Raw genomic sequence first — 27,624 nt, forward strand, 5'->3', positions numbered from 1 at the left:
GAAGGAGGTAAATTACCTTTTAATGGCATCAGACCGAGGCTCTGCATCTGTCCTCGTGCTCCTAGACCTTAGTGCTGCTTTTGATACCATCGATCACCACATCCTTTTGGAGAGATTGGAAACCCAAATTGGTCTACACGGACATGTTCCGGGATGGTTTAGATCTTATCTGTCGGAAAGATATCAGTTTGTCTCTGTGAATGGTTTGTCCTCTGACAAATCAACTGTAAATGTCGGTGTTCCTCAAGGTTCCGTTTTAGGACCACTATTGTTTTCACTATATATTTTACCTCTTGGGGATGTCATTCAAAAACATAATGTTAACTTTCACTGCTATGCGGATGACACACAGCTGTACATTTCAATGAAACATGGTGAAGCCCCAAAATTGCCCTCGCTTGAAACATGTGTTTCAGACATAAGGAAGTGGATGGTTGCAAACTTTCGCTTTTAAACTCTGACAAAACAGAGATGCTTGTTCTAGGTCCCAAGAAACAAACAGATCTTCTAGTCTCAAATAAAACTGTGAAGGCGTTAATCTGGACCCTGATATCTCTTTTGAAGAACATATCAAGACTGTTTCAATGACAGCTTTTTTCCATCTACGTAACATTGCAAAAATCAGAAACTTTCTGTCCAAACATTATGCAGAAAAATTAATCCATGTTTTTGTCACTTCTAGGTTAGACTACCGCAATACTCTACTTTCCGGCTACCCAGATAAAGCACTAAATAAACTTCAGTTAGTGCTAAATACGGCTGCTAGAATCCTGATTAGAACCAAAAAATGTGATCATATTACTCCAGTGCTAGCCTTCCTATACTTGCTTCCTGTCAAGGAAAGGGCTGTTTTCAAGGTTTTCCTGCTAACCTACAAAGCATTATATGGGCTTGCTCCTACCTATCTCTCTGATTTGGTCCTGCTGTACATACCTACACGTACGCTACGGTCACAAGACGCAGGCCTCCTAATTGTCCCTAGAATTTCTAAGCAAACAGCTGGAGGCAGGGCTTTCTCCTATAGAGCTCCATTTTTATGGAATGGTGTGCCTACCCATGTGAGAGACGCAAACTCGGTCTCAACCTTTAAGTCTTTACTGAAGACTCTTCTCTTCAGTGGGTCATATGATTGAGTGTAGTCTGGCCCAGGAGTGTGAAGGTGAACGGGAAGGCTCTGGAGCAACGAACCGCCTTGCTGTCTCTGCCTGGCCGGTTCCCCTCTTTCCACTGGGATTCTCTGCCTCTAACCCTATTACAGGGGCTGAGTCACTGGCTTACTAGGGCTCTTTCATATAGTCCCTAGGAGGGGTGCGTCACTTGAGTGGGTTGAGTAACTGATGTGATCTTCCTGTCTGGGTTGGCGCCCCACCTTTGGGTTGTGCCGAGATCTTTGTGGGCTATACTCGGCCTTGTCTCAGGATGGTAAGTTGGTGGTTGAAAGTATCCCTCTAATGGTGTGGGGGGCTGTGCTTTGGTAAAGTGGGTGGGGTTATATCCTTCCTGTTTGGCTCTGTCCGGGGGTGTCATCGGATGGGGCCACAGTGTCTCCTGACCCCTCCTGTCTCAGCCTCCAGTATTTATGCTGCAGCAGTTTGTGTGTCTGGGGGCTAGGATCAGTTTTTTATATCTGGAGTACTTCTCCTGTCCTATCCGGTGTCCTGTGTGAATTTAAGTATGCTCTCTCTAATTCTCTCTTTCTCTCTCTCGGAGGAGGACCTGAGCCCTAGGACCATGCCTCAGGACTACCTGACATGATGACTCCTTGCTGTCCCCAGTCCACCTGGCCGTGCTGCTGCTCCAGTTAATTGTTCTGACTATTATTATTTGACCATGCTGGTAATTTATGAACATTTGAACATCTTGGTCATGTTCTGTTATAATCTCCACCCGGCACAGCCAGAAGAGGACTGGCCATCCCACATAGCCTGGTTCCTCTCTAGGTTTCTTCCTAGGTTTTGGCCTTTCTAGGGAGTTTTTCCTAGCCACCGTGCTTCTACACCTGCATTGCTTGCTGTTTGGGGTTTTAGGCTGGGTTTCTGTACAGCACTTTGAGATATCAACTGATGTACGAAGGGCTATATAAATTAATTTGATTTGGTTTGAGAAGGCAGGAATATTAAGAAGATAGGGTGACATCACCCTAACTCTCATTTTAATACAACAAAGGTAACATGATATTCTCTTACCTAATTTAAATAATTTCTGCCTTGTAATCAACATCAGAGAAGACGTGTTTGCTGAGGGTTAAAGTATGGGGCTCCCAAGTGGTGCAATGGTCTAAGGCACTACAGTCCCTGTTCTTCTGCCAGTATGGAACAAAAGGGATGGAAGGGTTGTTGTCATGTCAGCGCTGCCACAAATCACATTACAAGCGACATGCCAAAAGGGAGATGTATGATAACATTGACATAATTTATGCAGTTTCAATGTTGTTTGGGTTGCTTTGTGTATCACCAAATTTGCTTGAGATGATTATACTGCAACACAGCTCACTGCATCCAAGTTTCTTGACATAGGTTTTTAAAAGAGTTGTCAGTCAAGGTGAGCTTATGAATACATGATCCCTGCCCACTCAGCGTATCTTTTCAAGCTTCCTGGTTAGCCATGAGAGAAAGTGCTTTTTCTCATAATCTTTTATTATGGGTGATATTTCAGTCACCCAACAGGCTATTTCACATGGGAATCAGAATTACTGTTTGGGACCTTTTAAATATAACATCAAGCCTAACTTTGGTTGCCAAGTTTACCTGTGGTTGCCACAGTGGTGTTAGGAACCTCCTTGTTACCAAGCCACATCTGGCCTGCAAGTCCCATTATTCTGTCCTGCAATGTGATGTGTAATTCGTATTGGAATCCAACCTAAATTAAGACATCCAACCGTTAGACTTTTTTTAAACACACAAGCTGCATTCAAAATTACTGTCAGAATTAGAAACATTAAGGTAAACAATTTTAACTGTAATTCAGGAATGTATGCAAACAAAACAAAGATGTTTTAAACCCCCCCCCCCCAAATCTAGCTGCAGTAGAGCATGCTGGGAAATGTGATAATGTAGAATGTATGCACACATGACTGTAAGTCGCTTTGGATAAAAGCGTCTGCTAAATGGCATATATTATTATATATATTATAAGGATGGGTGTGGTTTTGATGGAGACATTTAATCTCCACAGAATAAAATTTACACAATCACACTCAATATTGGTTATTAATATTAACACTGGGTTTCTTTTACACCATTGAGTGTTCATTTCACTCTTAGAGAGTTAATACTAGAAATGTTACACTGAAAAATCCACGCTGTGCACCTTCACCAATAAGCACCTTGTCTTTCAAGTATCGATTAAAAAAACTTGAAACAAGATGGAATAAAAGTATGAGATTCCAATAAAACTGTGTATAATTTACTTGGAAATTTCACTCCCACTGAACATACTCCGCATCAACCACATCCCAGCACCATTGTCCAGATAACAAACCTGACCAATATTTATTTCACTTTTTTATTTTTTGTCATCATGACCTTATTAAGTCAGGAGTTTCTTTTTGTGTATTATTTTCAAAAGAAGTCCTGCTGTATGTGGAGATTATTTCAACCCTGGTAGGTTGAAATGGCAGGCCTTGAGGCCTCCCCCAGGAGACAGGAGGACTGGCTGTCTGCAAGTCCAGGGATGCGGTTCCAACTTCAGCATTCGAGCCATTTCTTTAGGATATAGACGAGAGGATCAACCCTCTCTCCTTACGCCTTCACCAATAGGTCATATACTCTTTTATTCATAAGGAAACACTAACTTCAATCTCTCATTGCTGTGTGTTTAGCATTCTCCGGACGTGGAAAGAGACTGGATAAAGAGGGTCTGAGAGTGGTGGGGAGAAGTTAGGGTTTGGACTTTACAGTCACCTCTTCACCATAAATGTTGCCTCTTCAGTAACCCTCCATCCTTCTACCATCCACAGTTTCCTCAACCCATATGAACAAATACTACAGTTTACTATAGCATACTACAGTACTTCCTATAGAATTCTGTAGTAAACTGTAGTATACTAGAGAATACTACACACACTTAGCACACTCCATTTACAGTGCCTTCAGACTTGTTACAGCCTAAGTTCAAAATTAATTAAATATATTTTTTTCTCAGCAGTCTACACACAATATCCCATAATGACAAAGTGAAAACATGTTTTTAGACTTTGGGGTAAATTTATTGAAAATTAAATACAGAAATATCAACTTAAGTTGTCACACCCCTGAGTCAATACTTTGTATAAGCACCTTTTGCAGTATTTACAGTTGTTCTATTCATCGGTGTCTCTAAGAGCTTTCCACACCTGGATTGTGCAACATTTGCCAATTATTCTTTAAAGCATTTTTAAGCTCTGTCAAATTGGTTGTTGATCATAGCTAGACAACCATTTTCAGGTCTTGCCATAGATTTTCAAGTAGATTCGAGTCAAAATGTTAACTCTGCCACTCAGGAACATTCACTGACTTCTTGGTAAGCAACTACAGAGTAGATTTGGCCTTGCGAATTAGGTTATTGTCCTGCTATTTGGCCACTATACCAACCATACGGAGCCCTGCTGATCCGTTGTCTGAACCGTCGCCAGAACCGGAACCCCAAAGATGCTAGCGGTCATCAGCCACCTCTAGCACGGACAACTCTCTCCAGTCTGCACAGCAGGACTCAAACCATGGCAATTTGGACTTATTTTTCTCCATATCTCCAGATTCCTACAGGGAGCTCTGAACTTTTTTCATCAGCCACTACTTGGGCTACAATACCTCTTTTTGCCAACTGGCTTGGACCCCCGCCGACTCATCACGACTGGACAACCGACGTGATTCGCCCGATGGGGTTTTTCTCAACTGCCTCAGTCATCGCTTCGTCCCCTGAAATCCCATCCATTAGCATGTTAGCCGTCCAGAGCACATCGGACTGTTAGCCTAAGAGGCCCACTGGATAAATTCTTTGGCCACTATAACTATTCTGCCAACTGGCCTGGTTTACCACACGGAGCTCTGCTGATCCTTCTGCCGTTGTAATAGCACGAGGGGGCCACAAGGCCCTTCTGTTAAGCTTGCTAGCCCCGGCCCGCAAGCTGCCTGAATCCATGCCTTGAATCTATTCTACCGTGCCCTGAAATGTGCTCCTTTTACTCTCTGTTCTGAACGTACTAGACGACCAGTTATTTTAGCCTTTAGCCGTATCCTTATCCAACTCCTCCTCTGTTCCTCTGGTGATGTGGAGGTTAATCTCGGCCTTGCAGTGCCTAGCTCCACTCCCATTCTCCAGGCGCTATCATTTGCTGACTTCTGTAACCGTAAAAGCCTTGGTTTCATGCATGTTAACATTAGAAGCCTTCTCCCTAAGTTTGTTTTATTCACACTGCCCTAGCACACTCTGTCAACCCGGATGTCCTAGCAGTGTCTGAATTCTGGCTCAGGAAGACCACGAAAACCTTGAACTTTCCATCCCTAACTAGAACATTTTCCGACAAGATAGAACTGCCAAAGGGGGCGGTGTTGCAATATACTGCAGAGATAGCCTGCAGAGTTCAGTCTTACTATCCAGGTCTGTACCCAAACAATTCAAGCTTCTACTTTTAAAAATCCACCTTTCCAGAAACAAGTCTCTCACCGTTGCCACTTGCTATAGACCATCCTCTGCCCCCAGCTGTGCCCTGGACACCATATGTGAACTGATTGACCCCCAACTATCTTCAGAGCTAGTGCTCTAGGTGACCTAAACTGGGACATGCTTAACACCCCGGCCATCCTACAATCTAAGCTTGATGCCCTCAATCTTTCACAAATGATCAATGACCCCACCAGGTACAACCCCAAATCTGTAAACACGGGCATCCTCATAGATATCATCCTAACCAACTTGCCCTCCTAATACACCTCTGCTGTTTTCAACCAAGATCTCAGCGATCATTGCCTGCATCCGTAACAGGTCTGTGGTCAAACGACCACCCCTCATCACTATCAAACGCTCCCTAAAACACTTCAGTGAGCAGGCCTTCCTAATCGACCTGGCCCGAGTATCCTAGAAGGATCTTGACCTCATCCCGTCAGTAGAGGATGCCTGGTCATTCTTTAAAAGTACCTTCCTCACCATCTTGAATAAGCATGCCCCTTTCAAAAATTTAACCAGGAACAGATATAGACCTTGGTTATCTCCAGACATGACTGCCTTTGACCAGCACAAAAACATCCTGTGCCGTTCTGCATTAGCATTGAATAGCCCCCATGATATGCAACTTTTCAGGGAAGTCAGGAACCAATATACACAGGCAGTTAGGAAAGCTAAGTCTAGCTTTTTCAAGCAGAAATTTGCATCCTGTAGCACAAACTCAAAAAAGTTCTGGGACAGTAAAGTCCATGGAGAGTAAGAGCACCTCCTCCTAGCTGCCCACTGCACTGAGGCTAGGAAACACTGTCACCACCAATAAATCCACTATCATTGAGAATTTCCACAAGCATTTTTCTACAGCAACTCGCCCAACCCTCCCCCATTTCCAGATAGCTGATGTTCTTCAATAACTGTAACACCTGGACCCCTACAAATCAGCCAGGCTAGACAATCTGGCCACTCTTTTTTAAAATGATCTGCTGAAATTGTTGCAAACCCCATTACTAGCCTGTTCAACCTCTCTTCCGTATCGTCTGAGATTCCCAAAGATTGGAAAGCTGCAGCGGTCATCCCCCTCTTCAAAAGAGGAGATATCAAGACCCAAATTGCTACAGACATATATCCTACCCTGCCTTTCTAAGGTCTTCGAAAGCCAAGTCAACAAACAGATTACCGACCACTTTGCGTCCCACCGGACCTTCTCCGCTATGCAATCTGGTTTCAGAGCTGGTCATGGGTGCAACTCTGCCATTCTCAATTTCCTAAACGATATCATAAACGCCATCGATAGGAGAAATTACTGTGCAGCCGTATTCATTGACCTGGCCAAGACTTTAGACTCTGACAATCACCACATTGTTATTGCAGTTAACCCACTGTTTCTAGGCCGTCATTGAAAATAAGAATTTGTTCTTAACTGACTTGCCTGGTTAAATAAAGGTAAAATAAAATAAATAAAATTGGCAGACTCAACAGCCTTGGTTTCTCAAATGATTGCCTCGCCTGGTTCACCAACTACTTATTTGATAGAGTTCAGTGTGCCAATTCATAGGGCCTGTTGTCCGGACCTCTTGCAGTCTCCATGGGCTGCCACAGGGTTCAATTCTCGGGCTGAATCTCTTCTCTGTACACATCGCTGCTGATGATTCTCTGATCCACCTTTACGTAGACGACACCATTCTGTATACTTCTGGACCTTTTTTGGACACTCGGTTAACTTCCAGACGAGCTTCAATGCCATACAACTTTCCTTCCATGGCCTCCAACAAGTAAAACTAAATGCATGCTCTTCAACCGATCACTGCCCGCACCTGCCCGCCCATACTCTGGACAGTTCTGACTTAGAATATACAAATACCTAGGTGTCTGGCTAGACTGTAAACTCTCCTTCCAAACTCACATTAAACATCTCCAATCCAAAATTAAATCTAGAATAGGCTTTCTATTTCGCAACAAAGCATCCTTCAGTCATGCAGCCAAACATACCCTCGTAAAACTGACCATCCTACCGATCCTCGACTTCGGCGATGTCATCTATGAAATAGCCTCCAACACTCAACAAATCGGATGCAGTCTATCACAGTGCCATCCGTTTTGTCACCAAAGCCCCATATATTAACCACCACTGCGACCTGTACGCTCTGGTTGGCTGGCCCTCTCTTCATACTCTTCGCCAAATCCACTGGCTCCAGGTCATCTACAAGTCTCTGCTAGGTAAAGCCCCGCCTTATCTCAGCTCACTGGTCACCATAGCATGAGCTCCAGCAGGTATATCTCAATGGTCACCCCCAAAGCCAATTCCTCCTTTGGCTGCCTCTCCTTCCATTTCTCTGCTGCCAATGACTGGAACAAACTGCAAAATTCTCTGAAGCTGGAGAATCTTACCTTCCCTCAATAGCTTTAAGCAGCTCACTGCACCTGTACATAGCTCATCTGTCATTAGCCCATCCAATCTACCTCATCCCAATACTGTATTTATTTATCTTGCTCCTTTGCACCCCAGTATCTTTACTTGCACATTAATCTTCTGCACATCCTACTATTCCAGTGTTTAATTGCTATATTGTAATTACTTTGCCACCATGGCCTATTTATTGCCTTACCTCTCTTATCCTACCTCATTTGCACATGCTGTATATAGATTTTTATACTGTATTTTTGATTGTATGTTTGTTTATTCCATGTGTAACTCTGTGTTGTTGTACGTGTTGAACTGCTTTGCTTTATCTTGACCAGGTTGCAGTTGCAAATTATAACTTGTTCTCAACTAGCCTACCTGGTTAAATAAAGGCGAAATAAAAAATGTAATCATTTTCAATTCAGGCTGTAACACAACAAAATATATAAAAAGTCAAGGGGTATGAATACTTTCTTAAGGCACTGTATACACCATATGTTATAGTATGAACAATTGGCCATAGTCAGTTACACTACATAAGCTAAATTATGTGGACACCTGATCATCAGACATGTCATTCCAATATCATGGGCATTAATATGGAGTTGGTCCACCCTTTGCTCCGATAATATCCTCCACTCTTCTGGGAAGGCTTTCTGCTAGATGTTGGAACATTGCTGAGGGGACTTCCATTCAGCCACAAAGTATTAGTGAGGTTAGGCACTGGGCAATTAGGCCTGGCTCACAGTTGGTGTTCCAATTTATCTCAAAGGTGTTCGATGGAGTTGAGGTCAGTGCTCTGTGCAGGCCAGATAAGCCCTTCAACTCAGATCTCGACAAACCATTTCTGTATGGACCTCGCTTTCTGCACAGGGGCATCATGCTGAAACAGGAAAGCACAGAATCGTCATGTCATTGCATGCAGTAGCATTACGTTTCCCTTCACTGGAACTAAGGGGTCTAGTCCGAATCATGAAAAACAGCCCCCAACCATTTTGCCTCCTCCACCTAACTTTACAGTTGGCATCAGCTAAACTAAGATTAGTCTGTCGGACTGCCAGATGGTGAATGGTGATGAGTGATTAATCACTCCAGAGAAAGCATTTCCACTGCTCAAGAGTCCAGCTTTACACCACTCCAGCCGATGCTTACACCACTGCAGCCGACGCGCATGGTGATCTTAGGTATGTGTGTGGCTGCTCGGCCATGGAAACCCATTTCTTGAAGCTGATGTTGCTTCCAGAGGCAGTTTGGAACTCTGTAGTGATCATTGCAACCGAGGACAGACAGTAAGCACATGGCAGTCCTGTTTCCTGTTAGCTTGTGTGGCCTACCACTTCACAGCATAGCCCTTGTTGCTCCTAGAGGTTTCCACTTCACAATAGCAGCACTTACAGCTGACCGTGGCAGCTCTAGCAGGGCAGAAGTTTGATGACCTGATGGAAAGGTGGCATCCTATGACGGTGCCACGTTGAAAGTCACCTAGCTCTTCAGTAAGGCCATTCTACTGCCAATGTTTGTCTATGGAGATTGCATGGCTTGTGCTCAATTTTATACACGTGTCAGCAATGGGTGTGTCTGAAATAGCCAAATGCACTAAGTATGTATGCATATTCAGTATATATTTACACTATAAACAGAAATGCAAGGGAGGATTACTATAATTTCTTTCTCAGAACATTGTATTTTCATCCAGATTTAGGGATGAACAGTAACAGACAAAACAAATACAGTAGAAGTTAAATAAATAGGATTGTTACTGTAAAGAAAAAAATATTAGGGTGCATCCTTTCTCCTTTTTGGGTCTGACCACAGCACCTCATCAACATCACAAGCGATGTTATCTCTGACTAAATAGCAGAGGAAGTAGCTTCTGGAGTGGCGTATGCTCCCTTGCCACAGGCATCCTCCATCGCCTGGAGAAGGGGTTTGCGTTGGTGGGGTTTGCGATCGTATATCGAAAATAATTCTAGTGGGTTTAAAAATGGAAATGGAGAATTTGGTTGCAGGTTGAGCATTAAAACTTGCGGATAGTCAATGAACCAATTGCGATGGCGCGGTGTCCTATGATGTTTCTTCCCAAGTCTTGTTTTGGCTAGGTTAAAGCCGACCTCAACAAAGTAGACAAAATCTTGATGCTCGGCAGCAGCCTTTGTTCCAGAACTCTCTGAAACAGACAAGGCAAAACATTTATTGTATGACAGTATGAATAGACATAGAGCAGTCAATATGCAGCAAAATACACTGGAATACAGTACCAATGGCAGCATAGTATAGCTCATTTGTATGTATTCATAGTGCAGTTGTTTCACTATGTCAGCATTTAGCTCAAATGGTAGTCGGTAGAACTGCTTCATACAAATCTAATGGTGTTTCAGGAGACGGCCAAGTGCGGATAAACTCACCCTATTTCTGTTACTGAATGTCGTGTTGTCAGTGAATGTGTTGCAGTTGTCGTAAACGTATGCTCTTGTTTGAAATGACCATAATCGCTATGTGTTGTTCCTGCTCTGCTGTGAACAGTCGGTTTCTTCCTCCATAGAAGGATCGTCTAGCATTTCTGCAAAAACATGATGCGACTGGTTAGGGTGCAAGATTTTTCAGTATGAAATCAAATGTTACTGTAGTGCTGTAAGTGCTGCAGTGCTGTACGTACAGTAGCATGGTGTAGAGGGTAGGTTTACTTACCTGTTCTCATTTTGGAATGTCCAGGTGACAATTGCTGCAGGGTAGAGGCTCAAGTTAGGCTGGACCCTCTGCCAAGCCTCCCTAAAAACTTAAACAATGGTTGACCACATGGTCAACCAAAGTGGCCCGGATCTCATCTGTGATTGTTCTCCTTGTCCCACTCTTCATCCTTGTCATCTTACCCTCCTCGTCCTTCTCCTCCTCCTTGTCCTCATCCCCCTCTTACTCTCACTCCTCTTCCTCTAACCCTCTCTCCAAAATTGGCCTCCATTGTTGTCCATACCAAGAAAGCCAACCTGATGCCTATTTATAGTGCTCAAGCTCTGATTTCTAAGTGAAGAAATTAGCTATACGTTTTTTCCCACGTGAGCACTGGGTGTAGGTAGTCGGTAAATGAGTGTGGCATTTGGAATGGCAGTGTTTTCCAAATGAAACACAAGACCTATTAGTTTTGAATGATGTGTCTAATTTAGAGAACTGTGTTTGGTGTTCTGCAAAAAGTGTATTTTACAATTGCAATCTAATTGTAAAGTAGATAATTTGCTTGCAGTTTTGCAGACTTGGTCTGAAGATTAGGTACATGATTTAATGGTTTCACTGAATGTGTCTCAAGTACCACTTTTAGTGCGTAAGCGATTGGAAAAAAATAAACTGTCAACAAGATCCGATAGCTGAAGATAGATGGTTTAAAAATGTAAGTAAAAGACCAAGCATCTTCAACCATTTTAATTGTATTTAACAGGATTACAACAAAAAAAAATTCACAGTGCACGTAATTCTTCTAAAAGGCATTGTAATTCTGAAAACAGGCTTACCGTCCTATAATCTATATCGTCCCAGTGCACCCAAATTGTTAGTGAGGAAGTAGTGGGTAGGGAGAGAGGAATGTGCTCTATTTTTGCTGGTTTAGTCCGAGTCATTCATTAAACAGTGTTTATCATCCATATTGACCTTGGTTAAATGTCCTGATAATTATGTTTAAAGCTAACGTCCCAGTAGGTAATTAACAACAATTCATTAATGCAGACAAGACCCTGCAGAGAAAAGGTAGAAACAGCAGTGACATAGGAATGGAGGGAAGGAGGCAAGAGAGAGAGAGACAGATGGAGAGGTAGAGACAGGGAAAGAGAGGGGGTGGAGTAGAGAGAGTTCCAGAGGGAGAGAGAAAGGGTGGAGAGAAAGAAGGAGAAAAAAGTGGAGAGAAAGACAGGAAGAAAAACAGAGTGGAGAGGTGGAAAGATAAGAGGGATAGATTTGAGAGAGAGAGAGAGGAAATCAGTGAACAGAGTGAGGGAATGAGGGCAGTGAAAGAGTGATAGGGAAGGAGTAGAGCGAGAAAGATAAAGAATCTTCAGTGGTCTGCCTAAGGTGTGGTCTTCATGGCCTGTATAACTACTAGACTATCTGGTGGTCTTTTCTTGTAGTATCAGATCTCATGAGAATTTCATGATTTTTATTTGTTGCATTTGATGTTTTCTATTTCTTGATCTAAGATGCACATTTTTTATTATTTTTATTTTAACCCCCAATTTCGTGGTATCCAATTGTTTCAGTAGCTCCTATCTTGTCTCATCGCTACAACTCCCATACGGGTTCGGGAGAGACGAAGGTTGAAAGTCATGCGTCCTCCGATACACAACCCAATAAAGCCGCACTGCTTCTTAACACAGCGTACATCCAACCCGGAAGCCAGCCGCACCAATGTGTCAGAGGAAACACTGTGCACCTGGCAACGTTGGTAAGCGCGCACTGCGCTTGGCCCGCCACAGGAGTCGCTGGTGCGCAATGAGACAAGTATATCCCTACCTGCCAAAACCTCCCTAACCCGGACGCTGCTAGGCCAATTGTGCGTCACCCCACGGACCTCCCGGTCGCGGCCGGTTACGACAGAGCCTGGGCGCGAATCCAGAGTCTCTGGTGGCACAGCTGGCGCTGCAGTACAGACTCGGCTTTCGCCGAAAAGCTTTTTACAAATCTGACTCGGTGGATAGATTCACAACGAGTGTAGCTTTAATTCACTACCTTGAATGTGTATTTTAATGAAAGTTTAATGACAGTTTGAGTTTTATCAAAAACTATAGGTCGCGCTCTGAAACTCCGCTGAGTGATGTTCCTGCCAGGGAACTGTATTCTGCTACATCCTTAAGAAGTTAACTGAAGTTAACTGATTTGTCTAATCTTAGCAATTTCTTCTCAGCTAGCTACATAGCCGTCTTTGTATCAAAGATAATTGCGTAATTATCGTATTTCGCCGTCCTAACGTAGTCTTCACTAGCCAGCTAGCTAACGTCCACTGATTAGCTGCACTGGAAAAACTATTACACTCAACTGAACGACTTGATTAGTGTAGTGTTAGCTAGCTACATAGCTGTCTTTGCTGTCTTCGTATCTTCGTATCCAAGATAATTGTGTTGTTTAGGTTTAGAGTGTGTAGTCTTAGAGTGACTATCTTAATTTACAGAGGTTAGCTAGCCAGCTATTTGTCGTCCTTAACGTAGGAGACTCTGCTAGCTAGCCAACAGCTAGCCAACGCTAGCCAACGTCTACTGAATAGAACTCAACAACCCGGTCGCATTCACAGGTAGTATCACATTTTCATTTCATTACAGTACAACGGTTTGATTTGTTTGATCGTAGCTAGCTACATAGCTAGCTACATAGCCGTCTTTGTATCAAAGATAATTGTGTAGTCTAGAGCGATTTTCTAGGTTAGCTAGCCAGCTATTGTCGTTCTTTTAACGCAACGTAACGTAAACAACACTACTAGCTAGCCAGCTAGCTCCCGAATAGCAGCACTGCAGAAACTATTACACTCAATGGAACGACTTGATTAGTGTAGTGTCAACAACGCACCCACTGCCAGCTAGCCTACTTCAGCAGTACTGTATCATTTTTAATCATTTTAGTCAATAAGATTCTTGCTACGTAGCTTAACTTTCTGAACATTCGAGACGTGTAGTCCACTTGTCATTCCAATCTCCTTTGCATTAGCGTAGCCTCTTCTGTAGCCTGTCAACTATGTGTCTGTTTATCCCTGTTCTCTCCTCTCTGCACAGACCATACAAACGCTCCACACCGCGTGGCCGCGGCCACCTAATCTGGTGGTCCCAGCGCGCACGACCCACGTGGAGTTCCAGGTCTCCGGTAGCCTCTGGAACTGCCGATCTGCGGTCAACAAGGCAGAGTTCATCTCAGCCTATGCCTCCCTCCAGTCCCTCGACTTCTTGGCACTAACGGAAACATGGATCACCACAGACAACACTGCTACTCCTACTGCTCTCTCTTCGTCCGCCCACGTGTTCTCGCACACCCCGAGAGCTTCTGGTCAGCGGGGTGGTGGCACCGGGATCCTCATCTCTCCCAAGTGGTCATTCTCTCTTTCTCCCCTTACCCATCTGTCTATCGCCTCCTTTGAATTCCATGCTGTCACAGTTACCAGCCCTTTCAAGCTTAACATCCTTATCATTTATCGCCCTCCAGGTTCCCTCGGAGAGTTCATCAATGAGCTTGATGCCTTGATAAGCTCCTTTCCTGAGGACGGCTCACCTCTCACAGTTCTGGGTGACTTTAACCTCCCCACGTCTACCTTTGACTCATTCCTCTCTGCCTCCTTCTTTCCACTCCTCTCCTCTTTTGACCTCACCCTCTCACCTTCCCCCCTACTCACAAGGCAGGCAATACGCTCGACCTCATCTTTACTAGATGCTGTTCTTCCACTAACCTCATTGCAACTCCCCTCCAAGTCTCCGACCACTACCTTGTATCCTTTTCCCTCTCGCTCTCATCCAACACCTCCCACACTGCCCCTACTCGGATGGTATCGCGCCGTCCCAACCTTCGCTCTCTCTCCCCCGCTACTCTCTCCTCTTCCATCCTATCATCTCTTCCCTCCGCTCAAACCTTCTCCAACCTATCTCCTGATTCTGCCTCCTCAACCCTCCTCTCCACCCTCTCTGCATCCTTTGACTCTCTATGTCCCCTATCCTCCAGGCCGGCTCGGTCCTCCCCTCCCGCTCCGTGGCTCGATGACTCATTGCGAGCTCACAGAACAGGGCTCCGGGCAGCCGAGCGGAAATGTAGGAAAACTCGCCTCCCTGCGGACCTGGCATCCTTTCACTCCCTCCTCTCTACATTTTCCTCCTCTGTCTCTGCTGCTAAAGCCACTTTCTACCACGCTAAATTCCAAGCATCTGCCTCTAACCCTAGGAAGCTCTTTGCCACCTTCTCCTCCCTCCTGAATCCTCCCCCTCCTCCCTCTCTGCAGACGACTTCGTCAACCATTTTGAAAAGAAGGTCGACGACATCCGATCCTCGTTTGCTAAGTCAAACGACACCGCTGGTTCTGCTCACACTGCCCTACCCTGTGCTCTGACCTCTTTCTCCCCTCTCTCTCCAGATGAAATCTCGCGTCTTGTGACGGCCGGCCGCCCAACAACCTGCCCGCTTGACCCTATCCCCTCCCCTCTTCTCCAGACCATTTCCGGAGACCTTCTCCCTTACCTCACCTCGCTCATCAACTCATCCCTGACCGCTGGCTACGTCCCTTCCGTCTTCAAGAGAGCGAGATTTGCACCCCTTCTGAAAAAACCTACACTCGATCCCTCCGATGTCAACAATTACAGACCAGTATCCCTTCTTTCTTTTCTCTCCAAAACTCTTGAACGTGCCGTCCTTGGCCAGCTCTCCCGCTATCTCTCTCTGAATGAGCTTCTTGATCCAAATCAGTCAGGTTTCAAGACTAGTCATTCAACTGAGACTGCTCTCCTCTGTATCACGGAGGCGCTCCGCACTGCTAAAGCTAACTCTCTCCCCTCTGCTCTCATCCTTCTAGATCTATCGGCTGCCTTCGATACTGTGAACCATCAGATCCTCCTCTCCACCCTCTCAGAGTTGGGCATCTCCGGCGCGGCCCACGCTTGGATTGCGTCCTACCTGACAGGTCGCTCCTACCAGGTGGCGTGGCGAGAATCTGTCTCCTCACCACGCGCTCTCACCACTGGTGTCCCCCAGGGCTCTGTTCTAGGCCCTCTCCTATTCTCGCTATACACCAAGTCACTTGGCTCTGTCATAACCTCACATGGTCTCTCCTATCATTGCTATGCAGACGACACACAACTAATCTTCTCCTTTCCCCCTTCTGATGGCCAGGTGGCGAATCGCATCTCTGCATGTCTGGCAGACATATCAGTGTGGATGACGGATCACCACCTCAAGCTGAACCTCGGCAAGACGGAGCTGCTCTTCCTCCCGGGGAAGGACTGCCCGTTCCATGATCTCGCCATGACGGTTGACAACTCCATTGTGTCCTCCTCCCAGAGCGCTAAGAACCTTGGTGTGATCCTGGACAACACCCTGTCGTTCTCAACCAACATCAAGGCGGTGGCCCGTTCCTGTAGGTTCATGCTCTACAACATCCGCAGAGTACGACCCTGCCTCACACAGGAAGCGGCGCAGGTCCTAATCCAGGCACTTGTCATCTCCCATCTGGATTACTGCAACTCGCTGTTGGCTGGGCTCCCTGCCTGTGCCATTAAACCCCTTCAACTCATCCAGAACGCCGCAGCCCGTCTGGTGTTCAACCTTCCCAAGTTCTCTCACGTCACCCCGCTCCTCCGTTCTCTCCACTGGCTTCCAGTTGAAGCTCGCATCCGCTACAAGACCATGGTGCTTGCCTACGGAGCTGTGAGGGGAACGGCACCTCAGTACCTCCAGGCTCTGATCAGGCCCTACACCCAAACAAGGGCACTGCGTTCATCCACCTCTGGCCTGCTCGCCTCCCTACCACTGAGGAAGTACAGCTCCCGCTCAGCCCAGTCAAAACTGTTCGCTGCTCTGGCCCCCCCAATGGTGGAACAAACTCCCCCACGACGCCAGGACAGCGGAGTCAATCACCACCTTCTGGAGACATCTGAAACCCCACCTCTTTAAGGAATACCTAGGATAGGATAAGTAATCCCTCTCACCCCCCCCCCCCCTTTAAGATCTAGATGCACTATTGTAAAGTGACTGTTCCACTCGATGTCATAAGGTGAATGCACCAATTTGTAAGTCGCTCTGGATAAGAGCGTCTGCTAAATGACTTAACTTGTTAGTCCTACCCACACCGTATTCGGTAGCGTAATCATAGCCTCAAGCTCATTACCATAACGCAACGTTAGCGATTTCTAAAAATCGCAAATGAAATGAAATAAATATGCCTATCCTCAAGCTTATCCTTTTCTTAACAATCCTGTCATCTCAGATTTTCAAAATATGCTTTAGAACCAGAGAAAATCAATAATTTGTGTAAGAGTGGTGATAGCTAGCTTAGCATTTAGCGTTAGCATTTAGCACGCAACATATTCACAAAAACCAGCAAAGGGATCAAATAAAATAATTTACCTTTGAAGAACTTCAGATGTTTCAATGAGGAGACTCTCAGTTACATAGCAGATGTCCAGTTTTTCCTGAAAGATGCTTGTGTAGGACACAACGTTCCGTTTTGTTACTATGCATTTGGCTACCGAAACTAACCGAAAATTCAGTCACCTACACGTCAAACTTTTTTCCGAATTAACTCCATAATATCGACTGAAACATGGAAAACGTTGTTTGAATCCATCCTCAAGGTGTTTTGTCATATATCTCTTCATTGAAATGCCATTCCTGGAAGCCTGCATTGTTCTCAGATTCGGATGGAAAAATACTGGTACCTGACTTTTGCGCACCAATTTCCACGCAGACACCGTGCGGGACACTTGGTAATTGTAGGCTCTTATGGTCAATCTTCCAATGATATGCCTACAAATACGTCACAATGCTGCAGACACCTTGGGGAAACGATAGGAAGTGTCCGTTCATTCCTGTCGCATTCACAGCCATATAAGGCGATCATGGAAAACGTGCCATCAGAAATCCTGTTGATTTCCTGGTCGCTCAAACATCTTGGTTTTGCCTGTAGGTTTTGTTCTAAGGCACTCACAGTGAAAATCTTTGCAGTTCTGGAATCGTCAGAGTGTCTTCTTTCCAAAACTATCAATTCCAAGCATAGTCGAGCATCTTTTCGTGACAAAATATTGTGCTAAAAACGGGCACGTCTTTTTATCCAAAAATGAAATACTGCCCCTAGAGTCTTAACCGGTTAAATGTAAATGTAAATGTAATGTTTTATTTCAGCTCATGAAACATGACCATCACTTTACATGATGAGTTATATTTGTTCAGTATAATATTTGTTACTGTATTTAACTGCCTTGATGTTGCTTGACCCCAGGAAGAGTAGCTGCTGCCTTGGCAAATACAAATATGTGTACTTATACTCCAAATTACAGTTCCTGGAAAGCCAAGTCCCTCTATCATTTTTTTTTTTTTGCCCTTTTGAGTACCATTCCTCCCCTACTGATTTTCAACAACATTTGTGAGGCACTCAACAGCAGCAGTAGTTTGGTAAAGGAAAGTCTGCATCAGAGTGTAGCTATTCAGGTGGCGGACAGTGGAATTTAGGAGTACAGTCGGCCTCTGTCTATATCAGCAGGAGATATTTAGAACACATTTCTTTCTGTGATTATGTGTAATATATAAATAAGTAGATGTCTTTTTGTTTTACTTACCTTTGATCCTAAACATTCCCTAATTAGCAAAGCAGCTAGAGACACTGTTCATCACTAATGTGAAATTACAGTCTAATGTGTCTGTGAGACACATTTATTAGCAGACATCTTCATCCACATCCAGAGAACTTTCTGTTCTTTTAATAAGTTCCCGGCATTATTTCCCGAGGTGGTAAATTATTAAAGTTAAGTCCTTGCTTGGACAGAGAGGAAATAGTCACATTTATCTCTTCTTCATTTCCAATTCATCATCTCCTCCATATTAACTCTCTCTTCTTCCACATCACAGGGAATATTCACTTAATCAGATGGATGATTTATCCCATTTAAATTTGGTCTCCTTCCTCTAATGGAACCTGGGCTTTGTGAGAGAGAGACTGAGTGAGAGAATTTTTCGGTCAAGAGAGGAAGAAAAAATGCAATTTATAATCATCTAGAGAGAGAGAGTTTGAGAGAGGGGTTGACACCTGGGAGAGTGACCTCTGTTTGAATGAATAAAGATAGGGTCTTTATATATCCCGCTATTGTCCCATCACTAACAACCACTCATTATTAACGGGTTGGCTTTTAAGTGGCTTTTAAAGAGAAATAGCCTAGCAGGCTTCTGAGAAGACTCTGCTTGAGTTGCTGCTAGTGTAATGCAGTGCCATTGTATTGTCCTCTCTCACACCCCAGAGGACACTGTTTGGGGGATCATGCTCTAGTAGTCTCGTGTTTCTCCAATAATGGGTTGGAACCTAGCTTTGTCCCAGATCTGTTTGTGCAGTCTTGCCAAGTGTAAGATAACACAAACAGATTCAGGACAGGTCTAGTTGAATTACACCCTAGGCTTCGAGGGCTGCAGCTTATAGTGTGGAAACTGGCTAGAGGCAGTATTGATTAGATGAGTTGTTCACCTGGATAGTCTCCTAAAAATATTTTTTAAGACCTGAAACAGTCAAAAACCTTCAGGAATCACAGCCTTGTATTGGTCATCTTATCTATTTACCTGTTTAGCAACTTGTTTCCCGAAAATAAACCCACTGCTCTGACATATCTTCTAAAGAGTAAACAGCATGTTATTGGCAACAATGACCTATTCCTCAGGGTAATAGCGCTACTATCCAATAAGCCTCTGATTGCTGCCCAGCTCGCGCTCATTGTCTGCTCGAGGGTATAGTGCATAGTAGACCTGGTTTAAAATACAATTTGAAATCATTTCAAATACTTTATCTGGGCTTGAAGGGCTTGCACAATGGAACCAATAGCAAACCACTCCCATCTGGCACTGTAGGTAGGCTAGAGAAAATGCTGACAGTAATTGAAAGATTTAGAATAGTATTTGTACCCGGGCCTGGTGTATGGGCACCTGCTATATCCTCCTCCACACGCAATGCTTAGCCTCTACGATGACCTATCCCAGGCAACATACTCACACTACTGCAATGGATAGGTAATTAATAAGACCTGTCTCAATATAGATACACTGAGTGTACAAAACATTAGGAAAACCTGCTCTTTCCAGGACACAGACTGACCAGGTGAAAGCTATGATCCCTTATTGATGTCACTTGTTAAATCCACTTCAATCAGTGTAGATGAAGGGGAGGAGAGAGGTTAAAGAAAGCTTTTATATCCTTCAGACAATTGAGACATGGATTGTGTATGTGTGCCATTCAGAGTTTGAATGAGCAAGGAAAAATATTTAAGTTCCATTGAACGGGGTATGGTAGTAGGTGCCAGGTGCACCGGTTTGTTTCAAGAACTGTAACACTGCTGGGTTTTTCACACTCAACAGTTTCCTGTTTGTATCAAGAATAGTCCACCACCTGTTAGGTTCTTATTTTTCAGAGTAAATAACTCACGGACACTAGACAAGCTTTAACCAAGTTTAATCATCCCCAAAGGTTCTGTACAGCTGTAATCAGACAGCAAAACATTTCGGACATCACAGTTTATATACATCCTACTGAAGACACTCCTCCTCCTTACAGTGTATGGCTCCACAGGAAAGAAGGTAACCAGATACTAACCCTGATTACTCCCTTAAGGGGAACTGACCTCAACCCTCACCTCATGACCTCAACCCCTCCTTCACCTAATCCACAGATATCCATCTGTCTTCCATATATCAACACTCTCCTCCATCAATCACATTCCAAAGCCTTCTGTCTTTAACTTCTAACATAGCACCCAGTCTCTTTCATTTCCTATCATTCATTTACTACCTCAATGATCAAAGTTTAGCCGATTTCCAAGACACCCTAACAATATCCAGCCAACTTGACACAACTGTGGGAAGCATTGGGGTGAACATGAGCCAGCATACCCGTGGAACGCTTTGGACACCTTGTAGAGTCCATGACCCAACAAATTGAGGTTATTCTGAGGGCAAAAGAGGGTGCAACTCAAAATTAAGAAGGTGTTCCTATTGTGTACATCCCCATTGCATTACTGTCACATTTAAAAACATTTCCTTATCGTTGTTTTAAAGAGGCTGTAGAGATGTGTGGCAAAGGACAGATTATTTCCCGCACCAGAGAAGTCTCCCAAAAATGGTCTATTTTATCCGATACCGGCCATGGAACCGCTTTCTTGGCTTTGTCCCAAATAATAAACTCCAAGATGACAGCATAACACAACAGGGAGTGTTTGTTCACACAGTTTCAAATTGGATTACCAAACACTCGCCTACACAACATGAAGACAGAAAAGGAGGCTGGAAAATGTTATTCCTGAGAGGAACCTTGGCGACACAAATCAAGCAGATAGATACAACGGACCGTTCTGTGGTGGGCGCCACGCTGCCATGATGACAAGGGCTTCTACATCAAGTGTGTATGTGTGTGTGCCTGTGTGCCCCAGAGCTCTGGTCTGCAACACAGAGAGTAAGTGTGAAATGAGACCTGGGTTGTTTAACACAGTAGGCTTTTACCACACTTTACATAACCAGTTTCTTTTTTACCAAACCTGTGGACGATGCTGTGTGGTCACAGACCTGACTGACGCCACCTGTGACTTGGTCAATGCTTACAAGAGGAAAACAATTTGCTGTTTGTTGTCTGAAAGGTCTGGTAGACAGTCTGTGTGCCAGAGCCACTGATAAGAGGGCTCTTATAGCCTTCATTCACTCTCATCCAATTCAGCCTCTTGTATACCTGGCTTTTTCTTATAAGTTTAAACAAGAAGTGTTTTAAAATAGCTGCTGCAACAATGGCATTCATTGACTGTGCTACCAGGCATCGGTACAATTGTTGATGTTTTACTGTTCTGTTCTGCCATGCATGTTCATATCTTTGTATGTCAGCTGCAGGTTGATCAATGTGGAACATTCATTAATTCAAGCATTAAAAGTACAAACACACATCTGTCACAATCACACAGCAAATACTCCAGTGTTGAATCAACACTGACCGTTTTCAATTTAGCACTGGTCTAGTGTTTATATGGGTCCACAATTTTCAGTGTTAAATTAGCAATTTTCTAAGCAAACACCTCATGTAATATTTTTAACACTAGGAAGTGTATATAGTTTACACCTACGGTGTAATGCAATACCAACTCATATAATTTATTTGTAACACTACTTGACTCTCAGTATTATAACACATTATGACATGGTCTTAGTGAGATGCAGAGTAGGTGAACAGATGATCTCCGCACGTGTATTTCCAAATGTGAAGCATGGAGGAGTAGGTGTGATGGTGTGGGGGTGTTTTGCTGGTGACACTGTCAGTGATTTATTTAGAATTCAAGGCAGACTTAACCAGAATGGCTACCACAGCATTCTGCAAGAAGAAGGTGGTTCTGGTAGCATCTCCAGAATGACTGCTTTTCTATATGGAGATGCTTTGTTGTCAGCAGCAGCCAGCACTACAGCCGCACACACTTGCTCTAGAAGCCCTTGTCATCATGGCAGTGTGGCGCATTTTCCAGACACCTTTTCCAGGAATTACATGCAGTCGTGGCCAAAAGTTTTGAGAATGACACAATTATTAATTTCCACAATGTTTACTGCTTCAGTGTCTTTAGAGTTTTTTGTCAGATGTTAATACTGAATACTGAAGTATAATTACAAGCATTTCATAAGTGTCAAAGGCTTTTCTTGACAATTACATGAAGTTGATGCAAAGACTCAATATTTGTAGTGTTAATTAACCCTTCTTTTTCAAGACCTCTGCAATCCGCACTGGAATGCTGTCAATTAACTTCTGGGCAACATCCTGACTGATGGCAGACCATTGTTGCATAATCAATGCTTGGAGTTTATCATTTGTGGGTTTTTGTTTGTCCACCCGCCTCTTGAGGATTGACCACAAGTTCTCAATGGGATTAAGGTCTGGGGAGTTTCCTGTCCATGGACCCAAATTAGCTATGTTTTGTTCCCCGAGCCACTTAGTTATCTCTTTTGCCTTATGGCAAGGTGCTCCATCATGCTGGAAAAGGCATTGTTTGTCACCAAACTCTTCCTGGATGGTTGGGAGAAGTTGCTCTCGGAGGATGTGTTGGAACCATTCTTTATTCATGGCTGTGTTCTTAGGCATAATTGTGAGTGAGCCCACTCCCTTGGCTGAGAAGCAACCCCCACATGAATGGTCTCAGGATGCTTTACTGTTGGCATGACACAGGACTGATGGTAGCGATCACCTTGTCTTCTCTGGACAAACTTTTTTCCAGATGCCCCAAATAATCGGAAAGGGGATTCATCAGAAAAATGACTTTACCACAGTCCTCAGCAGTCCAATCCCTGTACCTTTTGCATAATATCAGTCTGTCCCTGATGTTTTTCCTGGAGAGAAGTGGCTTCTTTGCTGCCCTTCTTGACACCAGAGCCATCCTCCAAAAGTTTTCACCTCACTGTGTGTGCAGATGCACTCATACCTGCCTGCTGCCATTCCTGAACAAGCTCTATACTGCTGGTGCCCCGATCCCGCAGCTGAATCAACTTTAGGAGATGGTCTTGGCACTTGCTGGACTTTCTTGGGCACCCTGAAGCCTTCTTCACAACAATTGAACCGTTCTCCTTGAAGTTCTTGATGATCTGATAAATGGTTGATTTAGATGCACTCTTACTGACAGCAATATCCTTGCCTGTGAAACCCTTTTGTGTAAAGCAATGATAAAGGCACGTGTTCCCTTGCAGGTAACCATGGTCCTTTTTAAGCTTCCAGTCTGTTATTCGAACTCAATCAGCATGACAGAGTGATCTCCAACCTTGTCCTCGTCAACACTCCCACCTGTGTTGACGAGAGAATCACTGACATGATGTCAGCTGGTCCTTTTGGGGCAGGGCTGAAATGCACTGGAAATGTTTTTTGGGGATTCAGTTCATTTGCAATGAAGAGATGGACTTTGCAATTAATTGCAAATCATTGGATCACTCTTCATTTGTAACGGTGTTCGTCAGTTGAAGGAGAAGCGGACCAAAATGCAGCGTGGTGGTTACTCATGTTCTTTAATGAAGAATCGACGATACACGAAATAACTATAATATACAAAAAACAACAAAGGAAACGCGAAACCTATTACAGCCTATCTGCTGAACACTAACACAGAGACAGGAACAATCACCCACGAAAACACTCACAGAATGTGGCTGCCTAAATATGGTTCCCAATCAGAGACAACGAGAATCACCTGACTCTTGATTGAGAACCACCTCAGGCAGCCATAGACTACGTCGACGCCCCACAAAACCCCAAGACAAAAAACACACCACAATAACACATGTCACAACCTGGCCTGACCAAATATATAAAGAAAACACAAAATACTAAGACCAAGGCGTGACATCATTACATTATGGAGTATATGCAAGTGCCATCATACAAACTGAGGCAGCAGACTTTGTGAAAATTTATATTTGTGTCATTCTCAAAAATGTTGGCCACGACTGTACTCCTTCACAGAACAGTGCAAACTGGCTCTAACCAGAATATAAAGAGGAGTGAGATGCCCTGGCGCACAACTGAGCAAGAAGACAAGTACATAAGTGTGTCTAGTTTGAGAAACAGACCTCAATGGCAGCTTCATTAAATAGTACACGCAAACATCAGTTTCAACGTCAACAGCGAAGAGGCAACTCCGGGATGCTGGCCTTCTAGGCAGCGTTGCAAAGAAAAAGCCATATCTCAGACTGGCAAATATGGTGGGAAAAAGAATACAGACACTGGACAGAGGAACTCCTCTGCCTAGAATGCCAGCATCCTGGCCTGAAAACCTTCTATGGCTTGTTTTTAAAAATGACAATATTTTGGAGATGATTTTGCTTTCAAATAACCGAGGATGAGAGGTTGTAATCTGAATAAAGGGAAAAATATCTTAGTTTTTCCAAACCTGGCAATCATTCTAAATGCAGGTTGCAGGTGATTTAGAATTCCAAATGTCAGTTTGGAAAAACTAAGATATTTTTCCCTTTATTCAGATTATAACCTCTCATCCTAGGAATTACACATCAGTTTGCAAGCCTGCACAATGTGACTTGCAGGTCTGATGTGATCTGTAAACTGAGAATTCCAGACCACTGCACTACTCTTACAAAAAAAGGGTTTACGTTTGTACCTTAAGGAGAACAAATATTTTATTTGTACGTTTAGTTATCAGTACATATAACATAGGATACCAGGCCATTTTGTTCCTTGTAAGTGGTAATAATGCACCTCTTCCATAGACCACTAAAACTGGTACATTACTTCCTCTCAATGGAGGCCAAAGATTTCTAACCAAAAACCACACACCCACTACTAAACCATGCTTCCAATATAATTTCCCCATGTGCCTTGCCAAGGGAATTGTAGGGCTACCCACCCTTGAATGCATTTGCTAGTGACAAAGTGATGGTTGTTGAATTCATTCATTTTCAATCCTGTGGCCATCACCAAGTGAGTTCTAAGATGAATGTTATCATTAACATTTTACTGATGATGACAATTTTGTGGCCTGACACTCGTGGTTTACTGGCCACATCAGTCCTGCAAATTCTCAGAAATCCTGGTTGAAAGGAGTAAGATTAAAACCTCTGGGCTAGGTGGGGCGCTAGTGACTCACCTCAACAACATCCGGTGAAATTGCAGAGCATGAAATTCAAAATACAAAAATCATAATATTAAACATTCATGAAAATACACGTGTCTTACATAATTTAAAAGCACAACTTCTTGTTAATCCAACCGCTTTGTCAGATTTCAAAAAGGCTTTACGGTGAAAGCATACCATGCGATTATCTGAGGGCAGCGCCCCTCATACACCAGCATTAAAAACATTTTCCAAACCAGCACAGAGGCATTACAAAAATCAGAATTAGCAATAAAATAAATCACTTACCTTTGAAGATCTTCCTCTGTTTGCAATCCCAAGGGTCCCAGCTACACAACAAATGGTCATTCTGTTCGATAAAGTCCTTCTTTATATCCCCAAAATCAGTTTAGTTGGCAAGTTTGATTCAGTAATCTACCCATTCCACTCGTTCAACATGCAGACAAAGGAATCCAAAAAGTTACCAATAAACTTCATCCAAACAAGTCAAACAACGTTTCTAATCAATCCTCAGGTACCCTAATATGTAAATGAACAATTACATTTAAGACAGAGTTGTAGTATGTTCAATAACGGAGATAAATAACAAGGTGCGCGCCCTCATCCAAGCGCGGCACAAGACTACAGTCCAAATGAGAGCCATATTGAAAAACCACAACTACTAATGAATTTTTCAAAAAGAAAGCCTGAAGCCCTTTCTTAAGACTGTTGACATCTAGTGGAAGCCATAGGAACTGCAATCTGGGAGGAATTCCTTTGAATATCCCATAGACAAGCATTTGAATAGACTGTGACTTCAAAAAAATACATTTCCAAATGGATTCTCCTCGACTTTTTGCCTGCCATATCAGTTCTGTTTAACTCAAATACATTATTTTAACAGTTTTAGAAACGTCAGAGTGTTTTCCATCCAATACTATATTACATGCATATCCTAGATTCTGGGCCTGAGTAACAGGCAGTTTACTTTGGACACATCAGTCATCTGAACTTCTGAATACTGCCCCCTAGCCTTAATATGAATCAGTCAATGTACACGCAAAACACACATATTAAAAACCATTTAATAAATATCAACCTGCAGCAGTACATGCTGGGGGGTGTGGTTTTGGTTCAAAGTGATGTGTATGATTTTCAGGTCTCTGTGTCAGAGGAAAACTAGGCCCTCAATATAATGCCTTATGAGACACGTATGGTAATGTGTTAAATAATATATATTTTTTTATGTTAACATATCCACTTAGGATCTCACTTGGTGAAGCCCATAGGACTGAACATGTATGAATGTGCAACAAACATGTCTCTGTCATTAACAAATACAGTGACTCTCAAGTGAAAAGCATTTTAGGAGATATAAAAATAAGGTTTTACACTATGCAGTGTGTATCTTGGTTGCACTCTTTCAGTGTGGATTTAACACTGGATAATTTTCTGTGTACTATTGAAAATAATGTATAGATAATTCTAGGGGTAAGCTAAACTTAGCAAAAAAAGAAACATCCTTTCACTGTCAACTGCGTTTATTTTCAGCAAACTTAATTAACATGTGTAAATATTTATATGAACATAACAAGATTTAACAAGTTCCACAGACGTGACTAACAGAAAAGGAATAATGTGCCCCTGAATAAATGGGGGGTCAAAATCAAAAGTAACATTCAGTATCTGGTGTGGCCCCCAGCTGCATTGAGTTCTGCAGTGCTTCTCCTCCTCATGGACTGCACCAGATTTGCCAGTTCTTGCTAAGAGATGTTACCCCACTCTTCCACCAAGGCACCTCCAACTTTCCTGACATTTCTGGGGGGAATGGTCCTAGCCCTCACCCTCCGATCCAACAGGTCCCAGACGTGCTCAATGGGATTGAGATCCAGGCTCTTTGCTGGCCAGAACAGAACACTGATATTCCTATCTTGAAGGAAATCATGCACAGAACGAGCAGTATGGCTGGTGGCATTGACATGCTGGAGGGTCATGTCAGGATTAGCCTGCAGTAAGGGTCCCACATGAGGGAGGAGGATGTCTTCCCCAGCGTTGAGATTGCCTGCAATGACAACAAATTCAGTCCGATGATGCTGTGACACACCGCCCCAGACCATGATGGACCCTCCACCTCCAAATCCATCTCCAGAGTACAGGCTTCGGTGTAACACTCATTCCTTCGACGATAAACACGAATCCGACCATCACCCCTGGTGAGACAAGACCGCAACTCGTCAGTGAAGAACACTTTTTGCCAGTCCTGTTTAATCCAGCGACAGTGGGTTTGTGCCCACAGGCTATGTTGTTGCAGGTGAT

This window comes from Oncorhynchus gorbuscha, linkage group LG14, assembly GCF_021184085.1.
Source record: "Oncorhynchus gorbuscha isolate QuinsamMale2020 ecotype Even-year linkage group LG14, OgorEven_v1.0, whole genome shotgun sequence".
In the NCBI taxonomy this organism is placed as follows: Eukaryota; Metazoa; Chordata; class Actinopteri; order Salmoniformes; family Salmonidae; genus Oncorhynchus; species Oncorhynchus gorbuscha.